At 33.8% G+C, this 26,522-nt stretch overlaps 1 protein-coding gene across 1 annotated transcript in view; it reads left to right on the top strand.

The window, feature by feature from the left end:
- Positions 1 to 9,758: 9,758 nt before the first annotated feature.
- Positions 9,759 to 26,522, top strand: part of CNTN6 (contactin 6) — a 272,370-nt gene continuing 255,606 nt past the window's right edge. Inside the window, exon 1 of the mRNA XM_035702505.2 lies at positions 9,759 to 10,511. The gene's annotated coding sequence lies outside the window, so the exon portion shown is untranslated. The remainder of the gene's footprint in view (positions 10,512 to 26,522) is intronic.

The raw sequence follows: 26,522 nt of genomic DNA, 5'->3' as shown, positions 1-26,522 counted from the left end.
TTTTAGCAACAACAGCAATAAGGTAACACATAGATTAGAATGTTAGGACTTCCCAATTCTTGGGACTGTTGTGTACATTTGCAGGTGTACTGCTGAGCTAAGCTAAATGTATTCTCCTTACTGGAGCACATCAGTACAGTATCTGACACTTAGAATGTTAATATGGGTCTAGTGAACATGCTTTTCTCAATCTGCATTGGCAAAAGGAAGCAAAAGTTTATTGTCTTTTCATGTGAAGGATAGTAGTATATATTCACTGTCTCGTTATAGGCTATGTTAATTCTCTTACATTGTTCTCATGTTAAAGTCTGCCATTACCTTAATCATCTTGCAATTATGCAGAATACCACACTGGTGCACTATACTGAGATTATCCTGATTGATCTGGTCAGCAAGAAAGGTAACTGAGATGTCCTAGTAAGATAAATAAATATGTCATATGATGGGAGATAAACCTACAAAGATTTTGAGACTGCTACACTGACGTCTTTAGGTTTCTAAATAGCTGTGGCATCCTGAGACATCCCTTCTAACATAGGATGATTTATTTCACTATTTACTCCCTATCATTAGTGAAGAAACACATTACTTTGTACATGTTCTGTATTTTCCAACCAACATATATTGTAACTGGAAATACTAACTGAAAGTAGAGGAAAAACATACTTCATGTACACATAACAATTCAGTTGGTGTGAGAGATTGGTGTGAATCAAAAATGGACTGCTGTCCCATTTTATCCATTACAGGGTGGCTCTAAACAAAGGGGTAAATGAGAACCTTTCTGGAGGACCCATCAAAAAGGGCCCTTAGTTATGAATATACATGGATTCCTGAGCAATAGTGAATGGTTTGCCTACTAGTAGAGAGTCTGTAAAGAACAAGCATAGAAAATCAGATGCAAGAAACAAAGAGTCATGGTGATGGACTTAAAGGAACGAGCATAATGTGTGCACTTGTTTGTGCCTCATATTAATGCCCAACAGGGTCATCCACTGCAAAGAGATGCCTAACCACTAAAATGAAGAGAATAGCTTGTTGCTGAATGTCAGTCACTCCCTCTCCTTGATCACCTAACTCTTAGTGCAATGAGCCATGGATTGAGTAGCCATGGCCTTATGGATGGTTTTATGCATAAATTCAACATGAACTGCCTCCACATATAGATGACTAGCTACTGTCACTGCTGACTGCTTAGTCTACTGGCAATAGAGACCAAATCATGGCTTCTCAATATGGTACTATTCCTCAAGAAGTCCAGGTACTCACTTGTTGGCAAGTTGATTATAATGGACATCATCCATCCTGGGAAATAGCAATTTATTCTTATCAGAATTGAAAGCTACCCAGGATATAACTTTTCCTTCCCTGCCTATGGTTCTTTTGCCAGCACTACCCTTTGAGGACTTAGAGAATGCCTAATCTACCATTATGGTATCCTATATATCATCGCTTAAGCCCAAAGGATCCATTTTATATCAGAGGATGAGTGACCTTGGGTGAATGACAATAGGATTTTCAACACTTGTACATGTGTTGGGACAACTAGCCAAATATAATGATGGAATAAACTGTTCAAGACTCAGCTAATTTGACATTTCCAGGAACAAACCTGTAGAATTAGAGCCCAATCATCTAGGATGTGATATGTATACCAAAAGTGCATTTGATATAGGGTGGTGCCCACACTGAGTGGAGTATATGGATCCAAGAAATGAAAGGGAGTACTACAACTGTTTTTTTTTTACCATCATGCACAATTACCCTCTACCCTTAAGGTCATTAGAAGCAACATTGCTGCTATATATTGGGTTCTTGGAGGAGTATATCTGTAATGCTGACTATTCATTGGAATACTTCCTGGGTTTTATGTGAAAACTAATAGTTGTGAAAAAGCAAGTCCAGCAATGTTTCACTAGGGCAAGGGATCTAAGGGTGCAACCTCCCCAGCAAAGAAACTCTGGGTTACCTGAACAGACAAACAGCCAAACTGCTAGTTGAGGATGAGGGAAATCTAGATTTGGTGATACAGGATGAGATTGTGGATACCAGTTATGTTCTCAAGATGAGTTTCAGTGGGGCAGAGATATTTTTCACTAAGCCTCTTGACTTTAAGTCATTGCAGGGAGGGGAGCCTGGGTGGCTCAGCTGGTTAAATGGTTAAATCAGGCCTTGTGGGATCCCTGGGTGGCGCAGCGGTTTGGCGCCTGCCTTTGGCCCAGGTCGCGATCCTGGAGACCCGGGATCGAATCCCACATCGGGCTCCCGGTGCATGGAGCCTGCTTCTGTCTCTGCCTCTCTCTCTCTCTCTCTCTCTCTCTCTCTGTGACTATCATAAATAAATAAAAATTAAAAAAAAATTTTTAAATCAGGCCTTGTGTCAGGCTTGTGCTCTGCATAGATTCTGCTTGAGATTGTCATTGTCTCTCTCTTTCTCTCTCTGTCTCTGTCTTTGTCTCTCTCTCTCTCTCTCCATCACCCCTGGTGTCTCTTTCTCTGTCTCTAAATAAGATAAAATCTTTTTAAAAAGCAGGGTGCACCTGAGTGGCACAGTTGGCTAAGCCTCTGATTCTTGGTTTGGGTTCAGGTCATGATCTCAGGGTCAAGAGATCAAGCTCCATGCCAGGCTCCACACTCAGCAGAGTCTGCTCTCTCCTTCTGTCTCCCTCTGCTCTCCCCCACCCCAAGTAGCTAAATAAATCTTAAAAACAAACAAACAAATAAATTAAAACTTATTGTAGGGAATTTGTCTGGCTGAATCCAGAAGCTGACTTTGTTGCCAATTGGACTTGAAGGTTTTTAATAGCTCTGAGTGATTCAAAGTGGGAACTAAGTCTGATGCCTTTTTTTCTGCCCAATTTCAAATCTTTTCAGCCTGACCAAATATCGAAGCCAATGTTTCATATAGCCTAACACAGATGTGACCCGACGGTCTTTCATCTCTGTTTTGTCTCATCTCTATTCAGCAGTTTCTCTGATTTCATGGTATTAAGGGCCCACACAAACTTGATTGGCACTCATGTGTGTGTGTACCATACATGTGTAGGAGCATTAGTTTCTCCCAGAACTTTCTTGCACCAATGTGTAGAGTACCATATCCTCATTAGCCCAGGATAGATCTGAGTTATATCAGTTGTGCCAGCATTGCTATTAACATTTTCTTTTTTCACTGTCACAGTTGTCCAATTCTACATGATCAAGTGTATGGTTGTCTTATCACTGCATATGAGAGCCAGAAGAAAAATGCTTCCCCATGCTCTGTCTAGGTAGCTATCCCTGAGAGGTGTTTGATATGGTCAACTCTGAGATGTCCCCAAAGTATTGAATAGTCATTCATGCCTAGTGTTAGAAAACTCAGCACCTTTATTGGCTTTTTCTGCTCTCTTTTTAACTCTCCCTATCCCTCACTCATAGGTCACATTTTCAAATAAATAACTCCTACATGACAAAAGACAGAAAGTCCTTGTCTCCGACTCTACCCTAAACAGAATCCAGCCTTTGTTCACTTGGTTTTAATAAATAACAGTAACTGTGTTCACTAGCTATTATTGAATGACAAATCACCCCGATATTCAGTGGCTTAAAATACTAAAGTCAATTTTATCTGTCATGTCTGCAAGATAGCTGAGGTTTGTTTAGCTCATCTAGGTTGCATTGAGCTGGGCAGCTTTCTTATTACACAGTTGTGTGGATAGCTAACGTGGCTCTGCTCCAAGTATCATTCATTCTCCTTGGACTGCAAGTAGTCAAAACATGTTTTTCTATGGCAATACCAAAGGAACAAGAAGGTAAACAGAAACACATAAGGGTACTTAAAAGCTAAACCTATAGCCAGCCAGCACATTGATTCAATTCACATCCTGTTGATCCAAGTAATTCATGTGTCAAGTTCAAAATCAAAGGGCAGGAAAGTATACTCCATCAACAATAAAGCAATGGCAAAAGTATATATACATGGAAGGGTAAAGGATTGAAGCTGATATTGATCTACTATATGATTTTGAAAGAAATACCAGTATATTGTGTGTGAAAGGAAAAAAAAAAAAAAAAACCAAACCTGTACTGAATCTCTGATAATAATGCCAGTGGGCTGATAGGTAAATTCTATTTAATGGAAAAATCTCATGAAACTCATGTTATCTGTTTAGCTACCATTAAAATGTAGTGCAATTGTTGTATATTTTAGAAATGAAGGACAAGAATGGGAAAGGCAGAAATTTGTTGCAGCCACTAAACTCTTGATGAAAATCCAGATTTTAGAACTTATGTTGTATGATGTCTTTACTGTGTCTAGGTAATAGAATACAATAATTATTATACATGGAAAAATCTCTCAATGTTTTGTGTTAAAAAAATTACAGTAGAAGAGGAGCCATATTAATGAAATACATTTATTTTCACTGGGGCCCAAAACAATTTACCTTATAATTTAGAAAGATCACAATGGGTCTTATGATAAATAATACTTCTGAAATGAGAGTGTTGCAAAGCATTGGAGCTCATTAAAATTCAGTATTGGAAGCAGCAGGTGGCAGGCAGTTCCATGAAAGGATTTTGCAGTGTCCTTCTATGGTTGAAGCAAAACAATTCATGTCACAAGATGCCAGCTCCTGCTCCCCATTGTATGATATTGTTGTGTAAACAATTCTTCTATTTTTATATGAATATCATCAAGGAACTCAAGCTGGATTATTGCAATAGCTTTGTAAAATATATGTTCTTCTTAACATGTGGTAGGAGAATACATGTGTCTCACTATTATCACTTTGAAAAGTAATACATTTCATTACAGAATGTTATGGATTTTTTTTCCAGAGGGAAGTGAATTTTTGAATATCTGTAACATCTATACATATGTGGTCTAAAGTGAAAAGAAAATTTTGTGTTGGAGCTAAAGACTAAAAAAATTGTTATCACCCATTTTTCACTGTGTTTTTTCCTGAGGGAAAGTAAATACAGATAGCAGATTTCCCTTCCTGACACTAATCTCTACTACTCCCTTACCAAAGTGGAAAAGGGGAGGGAAAAAAATAATTTAAATATCTTGAGACCATTTAATACTTCTGTCCTTTTCAGAGCTTAACTATCTAGTTGATTTTCAAAGTCTGTGAAGTTATGTCTTAAAACACTGTATTCAAGAGAAACCTTTAATTATGTCTTTGAGAGTAGAATAAACCATAAAAGTTATAGCAGCTATTTTTGCCTTCCATTTGATATACCAATGAATATGGCCAAGAGCTCCTGGCAGAGAGGCTTAAAAGATAGATTTGCAAAGTAAGTGGACCTGCATTGGAATCTGTTTGGCCTTTTACTGATTGTGTGATCTCGATACACTATTTAATCTTTCCAAACCTCAGGTGCTTGTAAAACAAAGATGATAGTACCTGCCTCATAAGGTTGTTATAAGAATCAAGTGAGATTTTAGAGTTAGTATCTCCCCCACAGGAAGTGCTCAGGAAACTATATAAAATTGTTAGTAATTTAGTGATATTAGAGGAATCATCTATGGTGGGCAGGGGAAAAAGATCTCATAAAATATATGTTTTAAACATGAGTTATTCAGAATAGTTGTATATCTGAATACAGAAAACTTCTGAAACATCTGACAACGATAATACCAACAAAATATAGACTGTGTTGGTAAATGATATAATTTTTAAATGATTGTGTAAGTTCAATAAAGCATTATGTGTTAACTTTTCTTTTAATTCCTTCAAAGAAAAAAAATGTTATTAGAGGTGTCTTCACAGTAAGGCAATTATATACAAGTCATAGTTATTGGTCATATTTTTTGCCTGTAAGAGGCAGAAGTAGATCAAGATTTAGTGAGACTTGAAGCTTATAAAATTCGAGAGGGGGCACTTCAAGAATTGTTGGGTGAGAGGAGCCTAAGTATTTTAAGGTTAAGTATTGGGAAGTGAATTTCCTGCTAGCAGGGAAGCAGGAGAAATAGCAGCCATGAAGGCAGATTATCCTGGAGGCCTGCACGGGAAAAACAAAAAAACAAAAAACAGTGTTTCATAGCTTCCTGAAGTTGGTTTCACTGCTGAAGGAATTCTGTGATTGGATCCCTTGAGAGGCTCTACACCTGTCTGCCTGTGCCTGATGTTGGGGGTCCTGTGGAATGCCATCCCACTGTACTGGGTACAGACTGAACCATTGGTTTCAATGCCTCCCAGACCCTGTGGACATGTGAAGATTCCTTGTACCTCAGGAGACTCCTCACTCCATACTTCAGCAAAAGTGAGAGGAAATAAAGACATTTTAATAGAAATGTCAGCTGCCATACTAAATGCAAGTGTACTAAGGTGCCCTATCAAAAATATAAAGTCACATTGAGCTTAAAAAATCTAGCTGCATAACAATTATGAAAAGGATACCTAAAACAAAATGGCAGAAAAAAAAGTTTTGTTGATGTACAAATATATAAGGAAATGCAAACCAGAGAGAGAGCAGGAATTCCAAAGAAAATTCTAAGCGATATAAACGTATTTTTATAAATTCCTAAAGATTTTATAAGTTCATAAAGATGCAATCATGTGTATAGTTATATATATGTGTGTGTGTGTATATATATAGTTCATTATGTATTTATATATAGTAAGATATATATAGTCCTATAGATGTATACACACACATATATATACTCACCCCTGATCCATTAAGCAATATAGTAGCAAAATATATAGTGCTAAAGCTTCTCTAAAATTAAGATTACTTGATTTAAAAAATATTTATAAGAAATGTTTACTATGTCTCTCACAGAATTTAACATGCCAAGCAAACAAAATATAAAGAATATTAAGATTTGAATAATAAAATCAATATTATTATAGATTTTTCATCCAGACTGCTTGGGGTTCATCCCTCCTCCATTTCCTGTTTGGATGCTCCTGGACAACTTGGTTAACTTGTTCAGTGTGCTTCACTTTCCTTGTTTGTTGGACGTGGAAAAAAATAATATAATGCTAATCAGGTTGTTGTGAGGATTAAATAGATTACCAACATAAAGTACTTAAAACATTAACTACCACATGTTTTGGTTGTAGAAGTTACCTCTCAAAATCATCATCATTGGGGCATCTGGGTCGCTCAGTGATTAAGCATCTGCCTTCGGCTCAGGTTGTGTTCCTGGGGTCCTGGGATTAAGTCCTGCATTTAAATGCCATACAGATATCTTTGATGAATTGTCTGTTCATTTAAAATTATTTTAACTGGTTGTTTGTCTTGTTATTAAGCTGTAAAAAAAAAATACCTCAATGATGTATTTCAAAGATCAGCCATTTTTCACTTTAGTGAAGCCCAATATTTCTATTTTTTTTCCTTCTTAGGTTTTATGGTTTTGTATGTGAATGTGTATGTGTGAGTATGTGTCTTAACAAATCTTTGCCTATTCCAAGATCTTGTATATTTTCTTCTAGGAGTTTTACAGTTTTACTTTTACATTTGTGATCAATTTTGAGCTATTTTCTGCGTGTATGGTGTGAGGTAAGGTTCAAAGTTAATTTATTCCAAGTGAATATTCATTTGTTTAGGCATCATTTCTTGAAATATGGTGCTTTTATCATTGAATTATCTTGACACTGTTGTCTAAAATCAATTGACCCTATGAGTGCAGTTCTATTTTAGACATTGTATAATATTCTATTGACTTACATTGCCAACACCATACTAACTTGATCAGTTTTAATTAGTAGTGAATGGTAAAATCCAAGTATAACTCTTTCAACTTTGTTATCATTTTGATTTTACTTTTCTCCATTTCCATATATATTTTTATTTCCTTGGTTTCATTTTCATATAAATTTTAGCATCACTTGATAATTGACCCAAGAAAACCTTCTAGGACTTTGGTTGGAATTATTTCAAATCTAAAGACCTATTTGGAGATAACCTCTTAAAAATATGGAGTTTTCTGGTCCATGAACATGGTATGTTTCTTCATTTACTTAGGTTTTATTTTATTTATTTCAGTAATTCTTTGTAGTTTTTAGTGTATAGATCTTAATTTAGAAGCTTGACACACATCCCATTGCCCTACGGTGATTAAAGGTTAAGAGAAGGTACCAACAGAAGTTTCTGAGAAGGAGCTGCTAGTGAGTAAGGGAAGGGAGACAAAAAAAAAAAAATTAAATTGCATTCATGATAGAATGAGAAGGGATTATTTGGAAACAATGAGTAGAGCCAATTATTTTAAGATGTTTTATTGTAAAAAGAAGCAGGAAATGAAATGGTAGCTGGAGGAAGATATGAAATCAGAAAGGTTGTTGATTTTTAAGATGGACAAAATAACAGCAAACCTCTATTCTGTGTGATACAGAAGAGAAAGGGAAACTGTTGTTCTGAAGAAAGAACAACATACCTGAAGCAATCTGTTGAGTATGTAAGAGAGCATGGTGACTGGAGCACAGCGGAGAGGTTGGCCCATGGAGGGAGTGTGGTTTACCAGAGCAGAGAGAATGAAGGCAGAGTTTATGAGTATAGGTGCACACATATGACTAGCTGCAGTGGTGGGAGCTCCTGAAGGTCTCTTTAGATTCTTATTTTCTTATCAGTGAAAAGGGCAGCAAAGCCATCCTCTGTCCTGAAATATGGGGTAGAAGTTTTGAAGATTTAACTAATTGAATGTCTTTTATTTTACTTTTTAAGATTTTATTTATTTAAGACAGATAGAGCTCAAGTGGGGAGAAGGGTCAGAGAGGGAGGGACAAACAGACACTCACTGAGCAGGGAGTCCCATGTGGGAGCTCAATCCCAGGAAGCTGAGATCATGATCTCAGCTCAAGGCAGATGCCCAACCAATTGAGCCACGCAGGTGCCCAAGGAGTATCTTTTAAATTGAATGAATTCCTCTTCAAGGAAAAAACCCACTACATGGTGACTATTTTTCTCATACCTCAATAGAAAAATTCAGCATTTTGGCATTGTTTTAAATAAATAATATTTTTATTTTGAAAGAGGCAGAGATGCTTTTAATTTAAAAAATCAGGCATTCAATTAGGACAAATATCATGACTTAAAATAATTCACTCCATTTGCCTTTTCATGAATTGGAACTCATTTTGAGTTCACCTAGTGCTAAGAGGCAGTAATTCCTCTCTCAAGCTTCCCATGATGGTGGTCAGACCCTGCGTAGAAATGAGGCATATGACTGATATAGTTACAGAAGGATGTAATCATGGAAATCCATAGAATATAGTCCTAAAATGTAGCCATAGAAACCTTCTGGCTCATCAGATAAAAGCAAACGAAGTCTGAGAGATATCTTTTGATTTATTCACATTTTATTTGTGGATTTACTCTGAGAGTTATCTTTTGATTTATTCACATTTTATTTGTGGATTTACTCTCGCAGTATCCATTTACTTTAAGATGCTGAGAGTGTAATTTCTTTTCCTTACAACATGAAAATAAGTCCACGCTATTATTCCATCATGCTATAGCCATGTTTGTATGTGTTGATGTCTCTGTGTATATACAGCTTTTTCTCCTATTGTTAGCTTTTTGTTATTGTTAGCTTGTTGTTTTGTTTTGTTTTTTCAGTAAGAAATTAGTCCCTTCTGAACCAGTGATAGGATCCAAACATATTAAAAGTTTAGTTGGAGGGTGGGGTGTGAGGCACAAACAGCATTCTTCCCCTTACAGACTTGTTTTCAGGCACATGAACACTTGTTCTTGGCCTCTGGAGATTATAAATATGTTACCTAGGGAAGCAGGAATACTCTTTTGGACTTGACTCCACTTTCTTTACACACTTCTCATTTTTCAGAATCCTCACGCACATATTTTAAAAATATGATTTAGAAAGGATTTAGTGACAGTGCATATAGACCCTTTGATTTTATTTCCCTTTTCTCTTTGCCCTGACTAGTAGCAGGAGTTACTGGCATGCTTCAGAAAGCTGACTTACATTGGAACACAGTCTTAATCAGTGCAGACCCTTAACTGACTTAATCTTTGCTTGCAAATGACAATGCAGTGAAACCAGAAGAAGACAATAAATGACTTCGGAAACCTGATAAATAGTTAGCCTGACCCAGTTTTCAATAAGAGAGATTTTTCTGATGACCCAACAGGAGTGACTATCTCCAGTCAAAGAAAGGGGAGGATGAATTTAATCTTTCATGCCACTGGAATGGCAGCTGCTCTCAGCTCTCTCTGATTCTGTGAAGGATGGTGAAGATAGAGCTGATTTTTCAATATAGGGAGAATTTTCCTCTTGAATATTCCAAACGGGAGATTTGCACATGTGCCTCAAGAACTAATTGTCTAGGTTCCGTCAGGAATGCAGCAGGAGGGGAGCGTATTTCATGCTTAAGACCAGAGAAGAGCCACGCAATACTCAGTGGATAAAAGGCTTGCAGTCCCAGCTGGGAAAAAGAGTCCCATTATCTCCCAGCTGCATAGACATTCCATACGGCTTGGTTCTGCCTGGATGCACAGCATGCCTGGCTGAGAGCTTGAAACAGAGTTCTGCAGAAAAATTGTAAAGATCCCGAGACATTTCCCTGGTAAGATCTGTAAGTACAAAATTGTGCTGTCTGCTGCAATGAGAATTTTGCTGGGCAAGCTGCAGTTTTTCTTCCTTTCAATGTCTTTGTATTAGCATAACAGGTAAAAGCTGGGTTTGGGGGGAGAAGTCACTGCTTTATTTATGCTATGTTTCTATGATGTTGATGCTTAAAATGCATTTATTCCTTGTGAGAGAAAATGTATTGAATCTGTATTCTGGGGAGCTTAGGATCAAACCAGGGAAAGAGAGACTACAGGTACATTTTTCAGTGTTTCACTAGTCTTTGCTGCAGTAAAACTAATGGGCAAGACGGGATGACAGTGCTAATTCTGGTAGTTTCAGATGGCTTCACGCCCTTTCTGTAACGGCAAATGAGAAAATGTTATTGCTAATTTTTTTTCATCAAAGGGCAGAGGGGTGGGATTTGCAGTGTCCGTCGGATGATTTAAAGGAATGGTTATAAAAAGTTTCCTGGGGGAGGGATTTGGTGAGGGGAGCAATGCAAGACTGGAGGTCACATGACCCCACCAAATTTTGTCTGGCATTTTGCTTCTCCGCCAGCTTCCAGAAAATAGCTTCTGGAGTTTCCATTTACAATAGTTAAGCTTGTCAGTATTAGGTACCTGTAATACTTTATGAAAAGTTTCAGAAGTTGATGACTTGGGAACAAAACTTATACGAGCTCTGAGATTAGCTACGTACAGCCCATTATGTTAATGGAATACTGTCAACTTTGGGGGTTTGGGGAGAAATTGGAATTCATAGTTCTTGCTTCTCCAGTTGAAAACTACTTATGTTTAAATAATCAGCATCCTGACTATGTCCTCTGAGAAATATTCACAGAATGACTAAACAGAAGTTATACTGAGAAAGAAAATAGGGAGAACAGTAGAATTACACAGAAGCAATTTGGAATATGAGGTATTCATAATCTTACCTACAGTGGCAACGTTTTTTAAAAAATGTTTATGAGACAGAGCCATATGTTGCCTATTGAATTTCTAGTTTTGAACAGTCTTCATTTACCTGTGATGGGTTTATCTTTATTGTTATAGAAGGTTTCATCAATTTATGCGCATTGTATTTTATAAGGTAAGATACTTAAGCACACTCTCCCATGCCCCAGCCCCCCACACACGTGTGAACCTACAAAAATTCACACACAAAATACTGACCTGATTTGTATAACAAACAGGAACACACAGTCATTTCATCTTTGATGCTTCAGTGATTTTTTTTAAAGCACTATCATGGGTATGCAATCTAGAGATTTCAAATATATAAATCTGCAATTTTTAGAAGTCTTTCTATGAGGTTATATAAATGCATAACTTATCACATCTTGGCCAAAAAGTGTGTCATTTATAAACTGTATTACTTCCTTTGAACATTTCTAGTGAAGTGCTAGAAGAGTTTGTTTAGTATTCTCCATGTAACTTTCCCTAATGAAAACAAATTCACATTGTCATTTGGAGAATTAATATATATTTGGTTTAAGCTTAGACAAAAAAAATCAATTATCTCATGAAAAGAATGTGAGGTGTATTAAGTTGTTTGTGTACTTTTGTGTTTTTGACAAATTAAAATACTCAGTAATATGAAAGTAAGTTTGTACCTTTTTGATTATTTTTGTAGAAGGGGGAGGATTATGAGATATTTATTTTTCACTTATGTATTTAATATCATAAGTAGAATGCAGTAGCATAAGCTATACTCCTTAAAAATAACTTAAGCTAAACATAAAAGTTCAAAAAAGAAATCTTGTCACCTATAAAAAAACAATCATCATATTTGTAAATATCCTATGCCTAAATCCAAATAAGAAAATGAAAGGGAGAGACTTCAGAAGAATTCTTATGTACGTTTTTGTTTGTTTTTGGCAAATAAGTATTTAGATAATGTGATCAGAGACAGATGATAGATAGATAGATAGATAGATAGATAGATAGATAGATAGAAGATATTCTTTTAAAAGAATATGATCTTACCCTATTCTTTAAAAAAAGAATTGAATTTATTTTAGATTTGGATTAAATAGAAAAAAGGCTAATATGAAACTGAAAAAATTGCTAAATTTCATGTATTTTTTTTTCTAAAGGAGATATTAGGTCCATAAAAACAACACAAGTTAGGAAAAAAATTAAGAAAATATTAGTAGTTTGAAGTCATCATTTTTAGGATGCATGTTAAAATATTAAACAATCTCTTGTAAGTCTTTGTTATGATACTTACAGACATTAACACATGTACTTTATGTTTATCTGTGTTATATATGCCACTTGAACTTCAGTTATAGTATCAGTTTTACATTATTGGGATTTATAGTATTTACATTTTGGCTTAATTCACACAGTCTCAGACTTATTTAGAATTTGAAAAACATTAGTCCTTACCAATTACTTACTATTCAATTCATCATTCCTATATTCTTAGTTTTGAATTATTTCTTGGATTGTTGGATTTCACTCTTAACCAGTACCCATTCACCAAAGAGATAGTCATAGATGCTATATTTTCTGTGTGCCTACATAGAACATTTTCTTCTTTTGCCTTATACATGGAAGACACATTAATCTTTTTGAACCACACATATCTTTCCCTTTAAAAGCCTGTAAATATTTGTAAACAATACTGGAGACTCTTCCCATACTGAATGTTACTGCCCATTGGTTACTAGATATGTCTGAAATTTCCATCCTTAAATAAAAGTTGCTGCTTTCTGATGTGTGTCCAAATGATTCTTCGGGTTGTTTTTTTGTTGGGTTTCTTTTGCCATAATATATCCTAGAATTAGCCAGTTTTCTTCCACTTTGCTTGAATATGGTGTACTACATTGATTTGAGATTTTTAATTCAATTTTGTTGTTGTTACTTTCCATATTTGATTTTTTATTGTTATTATATCGCTTGTTCCTTTTTTTTTTTTTTTTTAGGATCACCAGTTATGAGCATGATGGATCTCATTTGTCTGTCTTCCACATCTATCATTTTATCCAAATTTAATTTTGATTTTAAACTTTTTCAATTCACTTTGATCTTCTTTTTAAAAATATACACAGAAAGATTATGTTTTAGAGAAATTTAATCTGTATAAGAATAATTGCCTAAGCATTATGTTAAAACTGTGGCTGATCTCATTTTTCAACTGTGTTTCTCTTAGCTTTTTTCCCTTTTATCTTCTTTTTATACATAAAAATGTATACATGAAAGATGAATAGAGAAAACAGAAGATTTTTAGGGCACTGAAACAACCCTGTGTGATAGTGTCATGGTAGTTACATGTCAGTATGTATTTGTCTAAACCCATAGAATAACCTTGGTATGAACTATGGATTTTGGGTAATAGTGATGTATTAGTGTAGCTTTGTTGAAAATAACAAGTTGTAGATCCATGTACACTGTGATGGGGATGTTGATAATCGGGGAAGCTGTGCATGTATTGGGGCAGGGAGTATAACCTAGCAGACTTGGGAGCAATCTGTATCCTCCTAAAAGTAAATGAAGGAGAAAGTTCTTGTCAGCTTTCCTATATGCCTGCACTTACTCACTTCATGTAGGTCCATGTTTTTGTTTTCGTTTTATGTTTTTGTTGTTGTTGTTGTTGTTGTTGTTTTTTTTTGGTATTTGGCAGCAATGGAAATGTGCTTCAGATCTATGTTTTGGGGTTGTATTCACACATTTTTATTAAAGACAAAGTTTTTTTACTTGTTTTTCTTTCTTTTTGTTGTTTCTGTAGAACAAGACAGGAATTAACATATATTTTTAAATAAACATCTTTCAGTTTTGGAGAATTATTTTAAATAGAAATTTCATTAGAAAGCGAAATTATTCCCATTATTCATATTGACAAGGGCTATTCTAGTCATAATTGAATATGTACTATATATTCTAGTACTAAATACTTGTGATGAAGATATAGAGGTATAATACAGGACATACTAGGGAAGAGAAAAAAGCAGAGCCATTGGGCATTCTTATTATTCTATTATCTATTATAATTATTATTATATATATATATTTTTTTATTCTTAACACTCACCTGTCAGTCTTTAATAATGAAATCTATGGCCTACTTAACTATCTTGCAAGGAATCTTGAGGAAATTTAGGGTGAATTTGGGTCCTAGTAACATGAATCAAAATCAAGAGTCTCAAATATTTTATGACAGTAAAGTGGGTATAAAATTTATACATAACAAGCTTCGAATTAAATGAATACATGAATGGAATTACTGATATTGAGATTTTTTTTCTTTTAAGATTTTATTTATTTATTCATGAGAGACACATTGAGAGATAGAGGCAGAGATGCAGGCAGAGGGAGAAGCAGGCTCCATGCAGGGAGCCTGATGTGGGACTTGATCCCGGGTCTCCAGGATCATGCCCTGGGCTGAAGGTGGCGCCAAACCACTGAGCCACCAGAGTTGCCCTTGAGAATTTTTTTTTTTTTAAAGAAGCCATGAGTGAGTCATGTATCTAGTGAAGTACAAAACAAATTATCTTACTAGTAAAAGAAGTTCCATCCTCTTGAGTGTGTATATAGTAACACCAAGATTCTGGAGGCAGGCCTCTTGTGATAAAGGGCCACATATCAGCTATTGCTTTTCTCTACATTTGGCACAAAATAGCTCTGTGGTCTTAAGCAAGTAACTTAGGCTCTTACACTTCAATTTCCCATCCATTATGGGGATAATAGTAGAACTGACTTAATAGTAATAGCAAGAGGAACAAATAGGTTAACATGTGAGAAGTATCTTGGAAGAAAGAGTTGAAATTAATAAGCACACTTTATATTAGTTGCTTGATCATTTTTATATTAGTGTTACTATTAAAATATTTTGCTTATGAGCCTTGGGATTAATTGGGAAAAAATAATATTAAACAATGAAAAAATGAGAATTATAATCATCATCTAATCAAATATAATGGGTAGTTAGTAGAGAATTTAATTTGGAGGTGTAAATTATAGTTAGATATGAAAATGGAGCTCAGGGAATCTTGTGACAAGATTTGGAGATGCTGATCCTCAGATTCACATAGCCTAAAAATAGAAATGATAGTTCTGCATGTACCAATCAGAGCTGATCAAGAAAAAATTGTTTATTTAATTTTCTGACTATAAAAACAACATACTGAAAAACAGAAGAAAAGAATAAGCCATAATTACTTTTACCAAAGAAAACCATCACAAAATACTTGTGCATTTTTTCCCTGTTAACAGTTTTATTTTTCTATTTTTTAAATTAAAATTTTAATATCCTAAAAAAGTAATGTATGAATTTGGAAACAAAAAGATGCGAACTTATCGGAAAAATAGTAAAACAAAAAACTAATAACTTTCCATGTATTTCTAATCCCACTTCCCAGAGATATTTTCAATAGTTTATTTTATTGCATTTATTGTTTGCTCTCTTTTATTGAATTTGTTAAGCATTCTATATTCCTTTTTTCCAATATTTACTACCTTAAAATTAGATATTCTATTACATTTTAGTGAACAGAAATATTTTAACATAAAATAAAACTTTATACTTTCTAATAAAGCTAAAGATAAAATATCTTGCTTTTCACAAACTGGACAATGGCTTGCTTAAATTTCTTCCAAGACATTTTTCCAATGTCCATGTTTCTATTTTTTTTTTCACTTTGTATTTAAACTTCTCCTAATATTTTATCAATAATTTTTTAGATTGGGGCAGGCTGGGTGGCTCAGCGGTTTAGCGCTGCCTTCAGCCCAGGGCGTGATCCTGGAGACCCAGGATCAAGTCCCGCATTGGGCTCCCTGCAGGGAGCCTGCTTCTCCCTCTGCCTGTGTCTCTGCCCCTCTCTCTCTCTCTGTCTGTCATGAATAAATAAAGGAAATCTTTAAAATAATAATAATAAATAAATACAAAAAATAATTTTTTAGATTTATGACATTTTTCTGTTATTTATTAATCATTTCTTCTTACTACATACATACATCTTGTGGATTTATTTTCTAAGTACTGAAGACCATTTGAAGATCATTCTAGAAACAATCTTAAACTCTCTTATAGTTTATCTTTCTAAAAATTACTTACCTTACTCGCATTTTAAGATAATAATACAGTTGGTTACAAACTCCATGTGACTAATAATTTTTTCTCAATATTTTTTGCATATTTTGTTCAGTGCTCTTCTGGAATATAATTTTGCTCATGAGAAGACTGCTCAAAATCTAACTATAACATCTTTGAAGATATATTTGTCTTTGTTTCATCATTCTGGTAGACTTTAAAAATTTCTCTTTGCAGTGATGTCTTTGAGTTCATTACAATGTGTGTAGGTGTGGATTTGTTTTAAATTTATACCATTCTGGCCTCTACAAGCTCCTAAATCTGCCTAACTTCAACTTTGAAAAATTCTGAGCTACTATATATTTACTTTTATCCCTTTTGCATCTTTATTTTTTCTAAGATGCTCATAGGTATTTGAACCTTCTTCTATTCTTCTTTGTCTTATTTTACATATTTTTACATCTTCTTTTTTTGTGTTTCACTCTGTATGATTTCCTTTCACCTATATTTCATAAATTTATTTTTCTTTTCAGAATTTTTTTTGATTTCTGTAATTTCTATTGCTTATTTAAAAAATTATCTTATTTTAAAGTTGATTTTTTTATTATTCAATTAGTTATAGTTTTCTAGGGACAAATTATTCATTATTTGTGTCTGCTGAATCTCCCTCATGGTGGTTTATTCTTATTGGTGTTTATAATCTCCTTTTATGACAAATTCACCTTCAGCAGACATTGATTCCCAAGAGAGACAGTCATTATCAGAGTTGAAGATTCTTCTCTACAGCATTGCTCTATAATTTCTCTGTTTTGTACTAGTTTCTATGTTAATTTTTGACCTAAAATTACCTTACCATGCAGACAGAAAAAATTAGGCACTATCCTAGCTTGAATAAAACTTGATTTTCAGCATACCTCTGGAAGGCCCTTTCTTTCCACTAGATAAGCAGAATCCTCTAAAGTCCTCTGTTTCATGACAGGTCCTCTTTTCCTTGGTTTATTTTAACTAGCATTGCGTTTTCTCCTTATTTTGGGTCCTCATCAATCTAACCCTGAGTTTCCTCTTTATTTTGGGTCCCTGACAATTATTCTTTTTCATTTACAAACTTAATTATGCATTTTTTAAAGTATCTCTTATATAGCATTCCATATGTCTATGGTAAAAATGATACCTTTCTGCATCATATTGCATGCAATCACATACTACCATGTTAACAGTAGTTTTCCTCATTTGCTTTCCATCTTTTAGGAAGTGATCAAACTTTCCGGTTTGCTGATATTTTATTTTCTTCTGGTGGTCTTAATGACTTCATAGATTTCCTCTGATGCATTTTCAGTCAGTTTAGTAGTGCTTTAAGGGTCAAAGCATAACTCATTCCAAAATTTTGAAGCACAAGTTAATTATCAGTTTAAAATAAGATTTTTCACAGAAGTCAAAGATGCTGTTCCATAATTTTTTAGTTATTCACTATATTATCACATTAGCATATAAGAAATGGGTGAAGTCAATTCTATTTCTCCATTAATTCCTCAAACGTTAATTTAATTTACTAAAGTGCTTGATTTAGTCCAGAAGGACAGTTTATTCAATGAGACAGTATGCCAGGAAATACTCTAGGTTTAGTTAGAAAAGCTGGCCAGTTGATGTTGTTTACATATTCTCTAGGATTGGTAACTATATTAATTCCTTATGTTTAATGGAGTACAAACTCTTAAAATGTACAGGAAATTACTCAAAATGTTTGTCAGCGCAATAATTCCTAATAACACAGTCAAGCTGAGTAGTAAGCAGATCATTCTTCTTTTAGATGATTTCTGTTGGTTAAAAGTGAGAATTTGGATGGGTTTTTTAAAAAAGCTTTTTATACATGTTCTTTTAAGGGTGGAAGGAGAAACTCAATTAAGACATTTTGTAAAGTTCCTAGTAATTCATCACTCTTGTATGTAAGAGGCCAACATGGACATTTTATTTTCAATGCTTTTATTTGTTCATTACTCCAAAGTTTAATTGATCTGGCTTCTCTTACATTTTTATGATAAAGGGGTTGTGTAAGGAGTTTTTTGTAGTATCTTTGTAAATATCAGAAATATAATATATTTGTTGGAATAGAGCTCTTAGCAAAAGAACATAATTTTTCTCCCTAGTACCTGTCAAAGTCCTCCAATCAGTAAAGAGCAATAAATGAAAGAGAAGGTCAGAAATCAGACACGATGCTACTTTTCTATCAGCTGATATAAGAGTAAATTAAAGAAAGTCCTTAAAGTTTTGTTGGGATGAAAAGGTTACAGTTACTCAAGTGTAATTTTTTTAAGTATGACATGAAGATGTTTTCTGGGTTGATGTTAGTTAGCAAATTCTTAAACCTGCTTAATTGTGAATCTGTGGTACTGACAGAGAAGCTAATTCTGACATTCCTATTTATATGTTAACCCAAAAGTGTATATTCAATGATTCTCTTAAAATTACCATAGTGGCTAAAATATATGTATTTTTCAGAGATGGCTGCTTTATTTTAAGTTGATATTTTGTGCAAACTGTATCTGTGCGATTTGTAGACAGGAGAATGAGAACTTTATCTACATCTCCCTGTCAAGATATAGGGCACTTTGGTGTGGAAAGCTTTCTGTTTGCTGACTTCACTCTGCTTCCATCTTTTGCCATAAGATGTTCAGAATGATTATTCAGTGACAGAAACAACTTTATTCTAGAAAAATAGAGACTGGAATTTAAAAGAAAAATCACCTTTTTGTCATGTGTATTTCAACATAGAAAGCCAGATAGAAATTTTCATACATTTACACAACACACACATCCATTATCTGCACAATACTTGTGACAATTCCTTTTACCATTAGTGGCTTCTTTACTTAATAAAGATCATTTTTCATAAAGAAGCATGAAACAACAACAACAGCAAATAATTTTATGCCACCGAAGTTTTAAGATTCATAAATATATCTTTGGATGTCCTAAAATATTTTTTTCCATTCTCAGAGTTTTAGCTCCTGGATTTTAGTTCTTTTATGTTTTCACTTGTACATGAAATTACATCAGTTTATACAAAAATTCTGGTTAATTTAGGTGAATAATTTAACATAATTAATTACTAATATTAATATTATGGCCAAATAAAATGTACTACTAATAAGGCAATAGTAAAGGTGATTTTAAAGTTTTATTAAATAACATGTCAGAGACCAAAATTTGTTAATTTCATCTTTATTTAAGATTGAAAAGTGTGATACATAGAGTTAATTACTACTGCTATCTTATAAACACAGTTTTAAAGGGTATTTTAGCTTTTTTTAAACACAGAAATTTGTCATATTTTGGCTTGTTTTATTAACTGTCCCAGAGTCTAAGTTCTTGAAGGCTTGGACCTTGACTAATTCCTCTTTGTATATCCTTTGCTCATTCATAATAGACAATGATTTTCACTAATATCTTAGTTCCACAAATATTGCCTGAATACTTACTGTGTGATTGATGCCATTCCAGGCATAGGGGTGTTTAACTCTGAACAAGAAAAAGAAAAGTTCTGCTATTGTGAAGTTAAAATTTTGAAATATATTGTTGAGCTCAATTAAGCTTCATTTCTACCAGTTGGGTGGCTAACATTGTTAATTTTATATCTTACTTGAGAAATGAGAATTAGACGTTAATTTATCTATTTCCAAGATAATTAAAAAAAAATACTGTGGTACAGTAAGAAATACCAAAAGGACTAAATTTAAAGGGATATGTAGGGCAGCCCCGGTGGCGCAGCGGTTTAGCGCCGCATGCAACCCGGGGTATGATCCTGGAGACCTGGTATCGAGTCCCACATCTGGCTTCCTGCATGGAGCCTGCTTCTCCCTCTGCCTGTGTCTCTGCCTTTCTTTCTCTCTGTGTCTCTATAAATAAATAAATAAAATCTTAAAAAAAAATAAAGGGGTATGTATTTGCTTGGAATAATAGTTATCCAATTATTATCCAATATTAGATAGTGATATATTCTAGGTTATGCAAAATATTCACAATCTGCCTAAAAAAGAGTGGATTAGCAAAAAGTACCATCTCATATAAATGTTCATATAATGTTCTAATCATATGTCCTATCTCCTTTACTTGAATGTGATTCATTTTCAGCAAGTAAAGAGTACTTATGGACTTTTTGATATGATGAAATTTGATCAAGATTTGCAAATGACCTCAAATTCTTAAGTAACTTTGAAAAATTATACTATATAGCAAATGAAGAAAATAAAAGTCAGAAATTATTTATTTATTTATTTTTAATGATTTGTTTTATCAAAATAGAATTAACATACAATGTTATATTGGTTTCAGGTATACAACCTATTGATTTAGTAATTACATATATTACTCAGTGCTCATTGCTTAAGTATAGTCACCTCTGTCACCATACAGCGACATTACAATATTATTGACTATATTTTCTAAGCTGTCCTTTTCATTTCTATGACTAATTTGTTTTTATGACCGGAAGTTCATCCTTCTTAACCCCTTTATCTATTTCACACATTCCTCTACTTGTCTCCCATACCGCAACCACCAGATTGTTCTCTGTTTTGTGGGTTACTTCTATGTTCATTTGTTTTTTAGATTCCACATGTAACTGCAATCGTTTGGCATTTGCCTTTCCTATCTGACTTATTTCACTTAGCATAATACCCTCTTGGTCTATCCATGCTGTCACAAATCACAAAAAGATATGATTCTTTTTTTTAAGGCTGTGTAATATTTTAAAGTGTGTGTGTGTGTGTGTGTGTGTGTGTGATATCTTTATCCATTCAATTATTGACAGACACTTGCGTTCCTTCTTTATCTTGGCCATTGTAAATAACGCTGCTATAAAAATAGGGGTGTATATATCTTTCAAGTTAGTGTTTTTGTTTTCTTTGGGTAAATACCCAATAGTGGGAGTACTGGGTCAAAATATACTTCACTTTAATCTTTTTTCTAGATTATGAAAATTATATACCTCTATTACACAAAATTTGGAAAATGCAGAAAAATTGCTGATTATAGTGTCACTTAAGATATGACATCTTTTTGGTCATCTTTGTGTGTGTGTGTGTGTGTGTAAAATACAGCATTGATGTGAATCTATATTTTCTGTTTTATAACTTGTTCTTGTTAATTAACATACTGTGAGCATTTTCAAATATCATAAATATTCCCCCAAATCTGAGGGATATTCACCAGGTGGGTGTGCCATAAATTTTCTCAAACCAATAATGTATCATCATATATTTAGCTTTTTTAGAATTATTTACTACTTGTGAAAAATGTTATGGTGCCTATATACTTGTACCGAGATGTTTTAATATTTAATATTTTACATGATTATTTTTAAAAATAAATCCAGAATATTAAAATTTCAGAGTTAAATATGTATTATTTTGAAGATGATAGTGTGTATATCACTAAATTGTCCTTTGGGAAGACAATTCTATCTGTATTTCCAGGCAGCTGAATTCCCATTGCCACACACTTGTAAATAGTACATGTGTACATTGTGAGCACTCTCCAATTGTATTGACAAAACAAACACAGAAACTATATTACAATATTGCTCTAAAAGACCCTTTTCCATAATATGGTCTGAATATTTCATAAGTGTCTGGACGATTTTTATCTGCTAATTTTATGAAGGTCGGCTCATATCTTGTGTCCATTTTTCCATTTGGATTGCACTTTTTTTTTTTTTTTTTGCTCAAGAAGTTCATCCTACATCAAGAAGATCACACTTATTTTTCACATGTTTCAAACTTTTTTTCTAAATTTATAATATAATTGTATTTCAGGCTGAAACCTTGTAAAATGTGTGAAATACTAACTGAACCTCAGTCTCTTTGTTTATTCAATAGCCTGGCTTCCACAAAGTCAAAAAACTGCATAAAAACTGAAAAAGTTAATGTTTCCAAATATGTTTTTATAACTCTAAGTGATATACAACTACTGATATACAATTATTGTTCTTAGTCTTATTAAATTAAATCAGTATTTAACATGGATTGTATAGTAGGTCATAAAGTCTAAATGAATAAATTTGAAGTTTACTAAGGAGAGGGACTATGTTTTCAACTATAGTTCCAGCACCTCCCAGAGTGTCTGCCATGTGGTGGGTATTCAACAAATGCTTCCTCTAAGGAATGTAGATTCTAAATATACTAGAGAAACGTTAAATTAAATACATTTGTGATTATTCCAAATATGCTATTAGTGTCATCTAAATCTAATGGTGTAAAAAATAAGACATATTAAAATAATTAATGTTAAACCTAAATATATCTTTACCCTTGGCAACCACTGTAATCTAGTCCGTGATGATGCAATCAGAAAACTTAAGTAGTTATTTATTGTACAACCTGAAATTATATTTGACCTATCTTTGGAGTTGATTTATGTTGTGGGCTTTCAAGGATTTGGCCTATTAGGACAATTCAGAAGTACATATAGGTAATAGGAAACAGGTTTGAGGGTAAAACCTGTGATTGTAAATATCTCTGGATCTGGCAACAATTTATAAATTTAAAGAGAGACAGACTATATATGTGATGTGTGTGATAATTTCTTTATCAGATAGCTCAAAGAATGTGAGATACATAATTTGCTTCCCCAGATGCTTAGAAGAGCCTCTTAGTTTTGTGTTAACCTTCATTTAACTTAGTATAACTTATTATGGTCATATATGATGCTATTTTATTTTGGAGGAAAATAATGAGATGTGATATTTGGCTTTGCCAAATAGTATTTTAGAAATAAATTTTTGTTTGATTTAGACTGAATATATTCATCTGTATGGCATATTTAATAATGAGATGAAGACCATCAAATAAACATGTTTTATTTCTGTTTAGAATTATGACATTTATAAATCAGATTATGCTACAGTGAAAAATAAGCTCTAAACCTTTCTTTCTTTCTTTTTTAAATAAGAGCTCTTGCTTAAATGACTTATATTTTAAACAAGAGTTCTTGCTTAAATGACTTATATTCAGAAAATGTCAATATAATCTACTTTAAGCAGCAACAGCACAGACAACAAATGAAAAATCAAATATTATTGTATGCCTGTAACTGAGTGCTCTTTTTACATATTGTTTTTTTGTTTTCCAGCTTTATTTAGATATAATTGACATATAACTTGTTATTTTAAGAAATACAACATAATAATTTGATATATGTATATTTTGCAAAATGATTACCATAATAAAGTTAGTGAACACATCCAACACCTCACACAATCACATTTTTTTCCTTTTTTTATAGTGAGAACTTCTAAGATCTGCTATTTTGATAAATTTCACATGAACAATATAGTATTGCTAACTATAGTCACCATACAGAACAATACATCCCCAGAAGTTATTTATCTTATAACTGAGAATTGGTCCCTTTAGACTAACTCACATCCCTCATATCCCTCACCTTCACCCTCATACCCTGCCCTGGAACCACTCATCTGCTCTCTAAGAGTTTGATTTTTAATTTCATAAGTGAAATTATACAGTATTTGTCTTTCCCTCTCTATATTAATTCACTTACTACAATGCCCTCAGAGTTCACTAATGTCACAAATGGCAGAATTTCCTTCTTTTTTTATGGCTGGAAAACATTCCAGTGTGTGTTTATGTGTTTATACACATACCACATCCTCTTTATACATTAACCCATTGATGGACACAGGTTATTTCCATGTCTTGGCTATTGTAAATAATGCCACAGTGAATATTGGGAAACAGATATCTCTTTAAGACAGTTGATTTAACTTCCTTCAGATACATACTCAAAAGTGGAATGGCTGGATCATATAGAAATCCTGTTATTAATTTTTTTGAGGAATCCTTATATTGTTTTCCATAGTGACTGCACAAATATACAATCCCACCAAGAGTATATAAGGGACACAGTCCCTAAATCTTAGGAATTTGATTCCACAAAGATTTCTCTGTGTGCATCTGTAAGGAAACTATCCTCCAGTCAGAGGTTCATTGTTAAATTTCATATAAACATGTTCTTCCACAATTACAGAAGAGAGAATTCTAGGGTCTTGCAGTGGCAGTTAAATGCTTCCACTCAGAGGAGATATATATTACTTGAATTCACATTTTCACATTTAATTGGCTGACACTAATCACTCAGGGGAATGAAGAACTGATATTGCTTACATATTTGAAAAGAGGAAAATAAGAAACATTGGTGAGTAACAGCAATACTTCCCACTTTGAATTTGCTGACAAGAAATTCTCTGCCTGGACCTTTTGCTCACTAACTTCAGTTGTGCTGACTAATATCACTCAATAGCTCAGGTAACTTTTTTGTTTTGTTTTCTTGAGATACATATTTTATCTTTGTACATATTGAGCAATGAGGATAGATTGTGATCAACTTTTCTTTGTCTGCTGTGCACTAACAGCCACCTCATTCATTGCACTTTCATTCATTGGTTCATTCAGTCAATAACTCTCTGGATCATCTATTCACCCTATCCAAGACTTTGGAGTATCATGGCTTAGAGGAACAAGGTTTGTACTCCTGAATCATAGATCATTTCAAAGAGATCTATTTGAATTAAATCATCACATAATATGTCATCTGTACTAACTGTTCAGAAGAGCAGCTACATGGTTCTGTAGGAACCTAAAATTAGCAAATAAAAGCCAGCAAAGACTTCCATGGGAGAGTGCTGACTAGCTGTTGACTAGGTGATGTGAGGGAGAATGTTCGTGTAGAAGGAAGACATGAACAGAGAAGGCATTGGCAGGGGTGAAAAACAGAAAAGTGGTGAGTTGAAGTCAAGGTAGATCAGAGGTCCAGGTGCCAGAGGAAACTAGAGAAGAGGACTAGAAACTAACCAAGAGGTTCTGTAGCTCATGTGAAGACTCTGGATATTCTTCCTAAGAAAATAGAGGAACTTTTGAAAACTACTGAGAATGAAGTAACATCAGCTGATATATATGTTGAAATAATCATCCTGTCCACAATGTGAGAAACTTAATCTTTCATTATTCAAATATTTGACATTAGATAGATAAGGAAATCAAGATGAAATGGGATATCAAGGGAGAGAAGAGCCACCTGTCTAGAGTTTCTTCTCCTTTGACAAATAAGCAAACCTTATTTTGTATATTACAAATTTTAAAATTCGGTTCTTTGTTCACATATTAATTTCTTCACACAGTAGTCAATTATAACATTTGAAAAAAATAAAATAATAGTTTACTAATTTTTAATTTTTTCTTTTGTGAAGCCCGAACTCACAACCCTGAGATCAAGACCCAAGCTGAGATCAAGAGTCAGATGTCCAACCCACTGAGCCACCCAGGAGCTCTAAGTTTACTAATTTTTAAAGGGGAAGTTAATAAAGTATATAAAATAACAATATAGAAAAATGAAATAATAAATAATATATCTTCTGAAAATTATTCCAGAATATTTCCCTAAACCTTTATGTTTTAAGGATAACAAAAGTTGTGATATTTTCATTCAAAGCTAAAATTTTATTAACATTTCCCAGACATGTAAGACTCTCACTGTGGCAGATAATCTTTGAGAATAATCAAGATGTATATATATATATATATATGCTATGCCTCCTTCTAAGAAGTGGGGTCTGTTTCCTTCCCCTTGATTTGCTTTGAACTCGTGACTTACTATGACCAAAAGTGGAAGTGAAGCTGTGCCAAGTCTCAGGCCTTGAGAGCCAGACAGTTTCCACTTGTATCTGAGCACACTGGTGTACAAAGTCACGGTATCTGCTGGAAAGAGTAGTCAACAGACTCCCTAAGTGATGAGACACGAACTACACAAAGAGAGAGGCTGCTTCGGAGAGAAACATAGGCTCCTCAGCTAAGAATCTGTGCCAAGGTTTAGAGAGCTTTTCTTGGATCTTCCAGTCCAGTTGCAGTGTCAGTGAGTTCAGGTAACACTACATAGGTCCAAAGAACTAGTGAACCCACAGAAT

The sequence above is a fragment of the Canis lupus genome, chromosome 20 (genome assembly GCF_003254725.2).
Source record: "Canis lupus dingo isolate Sandy chromosome 20, ASM325472v2, whole genome shotgun sequence".
NCBI classification, from domain to species: Eukaryota; Metazoa; Chordata; class Mammalia; order Carnivora; family Canidae; genus Canis; species Canis lupus.
Note: the sequence above shows the minus strand (reverse complement) of the source record. Positions and strands in the feature narration are given on the sequence as shown.